Here is a 7,766-nt window from a genome sequence, read left to right as displayed (position 1 = left end):
CAAACACTCCCTTTTTCTTGACAAATAAAGGCCAAGAAGACTTAATGTCTGGGGACACTTACAAATATCTAGAATCCTTAACTAGTGACATGAAACAGCACTTTATTACCTGAAAGCTGTTGTTTAGAAAGAATCTAGGGACCCTGGGGGCTTAAGTATTTGTTAGCCATAAAACTTCAAAGAATAAGCATAAAGCTGGCTTGTCTAGGACATGGACAGATATTTGATTTCATGTTGGAGACAGAGGAGGCCAGATAAAAAGAGAAGAAATGCCATACAACCAGGAAGGGAGAGAACATAGCACATGGCAGACAAAGGTGGGGGTTAGATAAGGGAGCACCTGGTGAAATGGCCTACCCATAAGGCCATGGAAAAGGAGTGCAGGGCAGCTCCTCCACACAAAGTTCTGCTTGTGTTAGTCAGCACTCAAGTGGTGACAAATGTTCAAGAAAGACAATGGACAAGGAGACAAGGGTTATTTCTGGGTCATTATTCAGGGGATTCACTTGATTCTGTGGTTTGGAGGCTGCACTGAGATGGTGTGGAAAACCTGGTGGAGTTTTCCCTGGTGGCCAGGAAGTAAACAGAGAGATACCCAGGGACCCTGTATTCCCTTCAGGGGGATACCCTGAGACTGAGCTTCTTTCAAATAGACACCACTTCTTAAAGGGCTTATCCTTTCTCACTAGCACTGCATACTGGGTAACCAAGCCCTGACACTGCCTGGTAGGCCAGGATCCACAAACACTCATATGCACTTACCCTTTTAGGCAAACACACGCACATGTGCATCCTTAGAAATAATAAAAATAGATCCTTAAAAGAAATAGGATAATTTGAAGATAGCTATTACTTATCAGAATTAAAGCAAGAGGAGATAAACAATTTTTTAAAAAATCAACAACCACAAGCAGGAAAAACAAAACAGTAATTAAAACATCCCAACTAAAATTAAATCGGAGCCCAGATGGCTTTGCTGGTGAGTTTTACCAGATCATCAAAGAAGAACTAACACCAGTGCTTCTCAAATTGCTCCATAAGATAGAAAAAGAAGAGACACTACCATACTGCTCCTATGAAGCTAATATTACCTTGATACCAATAGATAACAACACAGCAAAAAACAAAACAAAACTACAGATCAATTTATCCAGTCAACTTGTGTGCAAAAATTCTCCAAGAAGTACCTGCCAACAAAATTCAAGAACACATCAAAAAGATCTTTCACCATGATCCAGTTGGCTTTGTCCCAGAGATGCAGAGGTAGTTCACTATACATAAATCAATAGTGTTACACATTACACAAATGGACTCAAGGGCAGAAATCACATGGTCTCTCTCCATAGACACAGCTTTTGACAAAATCCAATATCATTTCATGTTAAAAGTCCTGAGTAAGCTTGACATAGAAAAAAACCCATATCTCAATATAATAAGGTTATTATATGACAAACCTACAGCCACACATTATAGTAAGTGGGAGGAAACTCGAAGCATCGACACTAAAATCAGGGGCAGGACGAGGACGTTTGCTTTCTCCACTCTTGTTCAATACAGCACAGCTTAGGCAGAGCAGGAATAGAAGGGTTACAAACAGGAGGGAGTCAAACTATCTCATTTGCAGATGGGATGATGTTATAAATAATAGATCCCAAGGACTTCATCAGAAAATGTTTAAACCAACCACATCCAGCAAAGTGGCAGATACAAAATTAACACAAAAGGTCACTAGCCTTCTTACACTAGAAGTAAACAACAAACTGAGAAACAGCCCCATTCACAATAATCTGAAAAAAAAAATGTCTTGGGATAAACCTAACCAAGAATGTCAAAGACCTCTGTCATGAAAATTCTAAATTCCTAAGAAAGAAACTGAGGAAGACACTTGAAGGTGGAAAGACCTCCAGTGGTCTAGAAGAAACAATATTGCAAAAAAGGCTGTCTCACTGAAGGCAATTTATATATTAAATTCAATCTCAATGAAACTGATACGATGTTTCTCACAGAAATAGAAAAAAATCTTAAAATACACATGGAAGAACAAGAGACTCCACATAGACAAAATAATCCTGGGCAAAAAGAACATTGCCGGAAGCATCAGCAAACCTGATTTTGTTATTAATACAGAGCTACAGTAATTAAAATAGCATTACTGTCACAAAAACAGATTCATAGATCAATGGGGTAGCATAGAGGACCCAGTGACAAGGCCACATGACTAGAGCCAACTAATATCTGACAAAGATGCCAAAAGATGGAAGAGAAGATAGGATCTTCATCAAACGGTGCAGGGAATCTGTGTGCCTCCTTGTAGAAGAATGAAATTAAATCATCTCTCACCCTGAACAAAAACCAGCTGCAATTGTATCATAGACCTCAACATAGAATACAGAATAGGAGAAAATCTTTGCCAGTTATAAATCTGATAGAGTATTAGCATCTATAATATACAAAGAACTTAAGAAAATTAATATTGAAAAAATAGCACAAACCACTCAACCCCCCAAAACAGGGCCACGGAACTGAATAGAGAGTCCTCAAAATAAAAAAAAAAAATGCAAATAAGTAATGAGCATTTTAAAACTTGTTTAACATCATTGATCATCAGGGAAATGAAAATTAAAACTACTTTGAGATTCCATCTCATTCTGGTCAGAATGGCTATCATAAAGAAAGCAAATGATGGCCGCTGCCACTCCCTTCTTCCTCCGCGCTACCTACAAGGTGGTTGCTGCTTTGTAGCACCATGGCTGCCCTACGGCCTCCAGTGAAGTCCAAGATCGTCAAAAAGAGGACCAAGTCAGACCGGTATGTCAAAATTAAGTGAAACTGGCAGAAACCCAGAGGGATCGACAACAGGGTGTGGAGAAGATTCAAGGGCCAGATCCTGATGCCCAACATTGGTAACCGGAGCAACAAGAAAACCAAGCACATGCTGCCTTGCGGCTTGCAGAAGTTTCTAGTCCACAATGTCAAGGAGCTAGAAGTACTGCTGATGTGCAACAAATCTTACTGTGCCGAGATTGCTCATGATGTGTCTTCTAAGAACCGAAAAGCCATGATAGGAAGAGCAGCACAGCTGACCATGAGAGTCACCATAGAATAGATGGCTTGGGTACATGGTTTATGTTTAAATAAAGCCACAAAAACTGACAAAAAAAAGAAAGAAAGAAAAGAAAGGAAAAAGAAAGCAAGTGACAACACATACTGGCCAGCTTGTGTAGAAGAGGGGAATCCTGTAGGAAGCCGCGTTTGCGCTGGCAGAATCCGCCATTGCAAGATGGCAATGACGTCCGGGATTCTTCCTAGTAAACAAGTAAACTGCGCATGTGCCGTGGTAAAAGCGCACCAAAGTTAAAGCCCATCCCAGAGTGTTTTGGTGCGCAACGAGTAAGCAGCCAATCAGAGGTGAATACACCGCTCTAACGGTATATAAGCAGTGCTTTCCCGGGCCTGGGGGTCTTCCACCATTTTGTTTTTGGAATAAACGTGTTCCTGTGGAAGGATCCTGATGTGTGTCAGCGTGCGTTTTTGCTGGCGAGACGATTACACGCGCATCACAGAATCCCTATTCACTGTTGGTGGGGGTATAATCGGTGGACCACTGCACTACCCCCAGATATACATACAAAAGACTATTCGCCACAGAGAAACTTGCACTTCCATGTTTGGGATTGCCCTATTCACAATAACTGGGAAGTAGGATCTGCCTAGCTGTCCATCAACTGATGAATGAATAATAAAAATTCCATGTGATGACATGTAAAGGAAATTGAAACTTTGAAGTTTACAGGAAAGCAGATGGAATCTGAAAATGGTTTGCCAAGTGAGACTACCCAGGTCCCAAAGACAAAGACTGCATGCTCTCCTACATCCATAGAGCCTAGCTTTGAATTTCTAGATTTGTGAGTTTAATTTAGATTACATGTAGAGCTCAGAAAGGGCTCCTAATAAGTACCAGGGAAGCTGTCTTAAGAGGGGAGGGGAAGGCAGAGCACATATTATGTGCAGGGAGGTCACGGTGGAAATTAATTTTACACATGGATTCCACTGTGAAATGGAGAAAATAAGATAGGGAAAAGCCTCTAAGGAGGGGCTGGAGAGATGGCTCAGTGGCTAAAAACACTGACTGCTCTTCCAGAGGGTCTGGGTTCAATTCCCAGCATCCACATGGAGGCTTATAACCATCTGTAACTTCAGTCCCAGGGCATCTGATATCCTCTTTTGGCCTCTGCAGGCATCAGGCATGTACCTGGTGGAAAAAATACGCATGTATTCAAAGCATATGGGATGTGTGGGGAAGAATCTACTACCTTGTAAACTAATTTTAAAATACAGTTTTTAAAAAATGGATTATTAAATTGAAAATCTCAATACCAGGCTTCCTCCCTATAAGATGTTGGTCAGGGAGGCCCCAGAAGCAACCTCTCTTAATTAATATAGGCCATTTATGTCGCTCTTGGTTGCCTAGCATAGCTAGACAGTAGGATTTTTAGTCCTCAAAGCAAACACACGTTGATTGCAAGACCCGAAGAAATCAAGCTGGAAATGAGTTTAAAAATGATTAACTTTCGTAGTGCTGGAAGGTGATGTGCAGGCCACAAGGGAAAAAGACGTCCATGGGATCCCGGGAGCCAGGTCTGCATGCTGTAACACTGACCTGCAAGGCAAATGGACCTACTGATACACTGGTGGCATGGACATTATGGGGAAATCAACTGCTTGTGGATCAGATATAAGGACTTCTCCAAGGAGAGAATCCAGGCCTGGCACTACAAACCTGGTCAGATCTCATGGCTTAGCAGGTTCCAGGACTTAAGGAGGAGGAAGTCACTACTGCTATTTTATAAAATCATGTGTTGTCAAACTGCCTGCTAGATCTTTATGCTCATATCAATGCTGCCTTCATCAACCTTAGCCAGAGAAGCTTTCTTCTCCAGTGCCCAGCACTTAATGTAATAGTCGTAAATAACTGGTCAAAGTACTGAGAATAAGCACCTATTGAGTACTCAGTCCTAAATGAGAAATCTGTATTACCCTACCCAGGGCTCAGCAGACACCAAGGAGAAGGTGTGGAAAGACTCTAAGAGCCCGAGGATGGGTAGGGATTCTTGGAAATGTTTTCTTCAGGACACAATATGGCCGTGGCACCGATTTAATTCCCTATGGCCACCTGTGCATGATCAAGTCATCAAGACCGGTTGACATTCAAATCAGCAACACTAATTGGACTCAGTAGATTCTTAACATGCCAGAAAATGGGTACAAGGACACTTTGGGAGTGCCTGAGGAAATAAGAATGAGGAGGAGTTGGGAGTTCCTGGGGAAAGTAGGTGAGGGAAGATGGAGTATATATGATCAAGATACATTGTTTACATATATGAAAATGTCGAGGAATAAGTGAAAGGTATTCTAGTTCTTACAAAAAGAAAGCAGATTGCTACATCTCTCCTCTTCACACATACAATGAGCAGAGAGAGAGTGAGACACGCAGACACACACACACACACACAGAGAGAGAGAGAGAGAGAGAGAGAGAGAGAGAGAGAGAGAGAGAGGTGTCATGAAGCTAAAATCCTTAAACATTGTTCCTTAACTCCAAGATACACTGACCACCAACTTTCATGACAGAAACGGTTCTAACACTCAGATCCCCTAGTGCCTACTGATGCTAAGAGAGAAGGAAGAGTCCGCCAGATAGCTCAGCAGGTCAAGCTCTTGTCACACAGTAGAAGGAGACACCTGCAAGTTGTCTTCTGAGTTCTCCATGTACAGTGTGACTCAAGAGCACCCCCACAGTCACACATGTACACACCCAGACACAAATTAAAATAAATGCAAAAACAATTTTTTTAAAAGAAAGAAGACAAAGGAAAGAGAGAAAGCATCTATTGAGTACTCAGTCCTAAATGGGAAAGCTGTATCACCCCTTCCAGGGCTAAAGAGTTCTAGGTGATAAGCAAAGAGAAACAGGAGACTTAACAGCTCTCTTTCCACAAACACCACAGAAGTAACACATGCAAGTGTCACCAACATAGAATGAATATTCCCCCATGGAGGATCATTAAGATAACCCATGGTCAGGTTCCTCTCTGAAGACCAGAGAGACAGCAAACAACACCTTAACTTAGTGATCGGGGAAATTCATCTGCCTCCTCACCTTGTCTAAGAACATTCTGGCATGCTTGTGAGGAGACAGTCTCAAGCGTCCAAACTGAAGGATAGTGTATAAAACATGCCCCTGGCCTTTGCAAGAGTGTCAAAGCTATAACACAAGACAAACAATCTGGGAAGGATTCCACAACAGAAGAGGGGAAAGAGCTGACTATTGCTATAATTTGATGTAAAATGTCTCTCACAGGCTCAGGCAGTTATGCTTGAACACAGGGTTCCCAGCTGGAGAAGGCATTGTTTTGGAAAGCTGTGGAATGTTTGGCAGGCAGCATCTTGGTGAAGATCACTGGTGTGGGGCCTTGGAGTTTGATAGTCCAGAACCACTCTATCAACTGACTTTGCTTTTTGTCTGAGATGTGACGTGACTAGATACCTCACACTCTTGCCATGCCCTCTCCACCATTGTGAGTTCTGTCCCTATTTAAACTGTGAACTCAAGTAAACCCTTCCTCCATTACAAAAGAAGAAGAAGAAGGAGGAGGAGAGGGAGGAGGAGAAGGAGGAGGAGGAGGAGGAGGAGAAGGAGGAGAAGGAGGAGGAGGAGGAGGAGGAGGAGGAGGAGGAGGAAGAGACAAAGAAGAAGAAAGCAATAACTACAATGAAGTTGCCTGTCTGGAGGTCTCCATCCCAGGGATAAATTCTTCTTCATCACACAGATGTCAAGAATCCAATAGGGTTCTGCAACTGTGTCAATCTAGTGTTTCATGCTGCTTTAAAAACAAAACAACAAAATCCTGTAGTTCTGTAAAAAATAGTGAATTCTTAGAAAAGAAACCTAACAAAGAAACAACAATGTGACTCTTCTCTTGGATGATCACATTGAATTAAGAGGAAACAGGGCTGGAGCAGAAGCTCCCATGGTAGAGCCCTTTCCTTGGATGCACAAAGTCCCAGGTTTGATCCCGAGCACACATAAATCAATATAGTGGCACATGCCTATAATCCCAGCACTCTGGGAGTAGAATCAAGATCAGAAGTTCAATATCATCCTCAGCAACGTGATAAGATCCAGGCCAGCCTGGGCTACACAAGACCTTGTCCCAAACAAACAACAAGCATGAAAAATGATAAACGAAATGTTGCATATAATAAAAAGTAATTGCAAAAGCAGGTTGCCCACCTCAAACGGTGTCTCCTGCTATTGGTGCCACAGTAGATGGCTGGTAGAACCATAGAGCTCTTCCGTTCAGATGAGTCTACAGAGCATCCTTACCCACACTGACAGGAAACGCTACAACGTTAAGGAACATCAACATTTACAGATTTTCCTGTATTCCTCTAACATTTATGCCTTTCCTACTTTTGCTTAGAAGATACTTGACATAGTTTTTAAAGAGCATGTCTGCCTACATGCTCACAGTGTAGAGTCAAAAATCCAGGGACTAAACTCTTCTCACCAAGTAGTGACAGTAGCTCACGCAAACCATCACTTTGTGAAGCCTCCTGCTTCATCAGTGAAGCAGGCTGGTGGCCATATCCAACAGTTTGAAAATCCTTCCTCGGGCTCGATGCAAAATGTCACTTACTTGGTAAACTTTAGACAAAGCCTCTCAGTGCCTTAAGGAGTAACTTTGCTAGTGTCGCGATGTGCT

The 7,766-nt window shown here is 42.2% G+C and overlaps 1 pseudogene; it reads left to right on the top strand.

Annotated features, from left to right (window-relative positions):
• Positions 1-2,746: 2,746 nt before the first annotated feature.
• Positions 2,747-3,106, top strand: LOC114634694 (annotated as a pseudogene).
• Positions 3,107-7,766: the final 4,660 nt, after the last annotated feature.

This window comes from Grammomys surdaster, unplaced genomic scaffold (assembly GCF_004785775.1).
Source record: "Grammomys surdaster isolate TR1022 unplaced genomic scaffold, NIH_TR_1.0 99, whole genome shotgun sequence".
In the NCBI taxonomy this organism is placed as follows: domain Eukaryota; kingdom Metazoa; phylum Chordata; class Mammalia; order Rodentia; family Muridae; genus Grammomys; species Grammomys surdaster.
The sequence above is the reverse complement of the archived record's forward strand: the minus strand, read 5'-3'. Positions and strand labels throughout refer to the sequence as shown.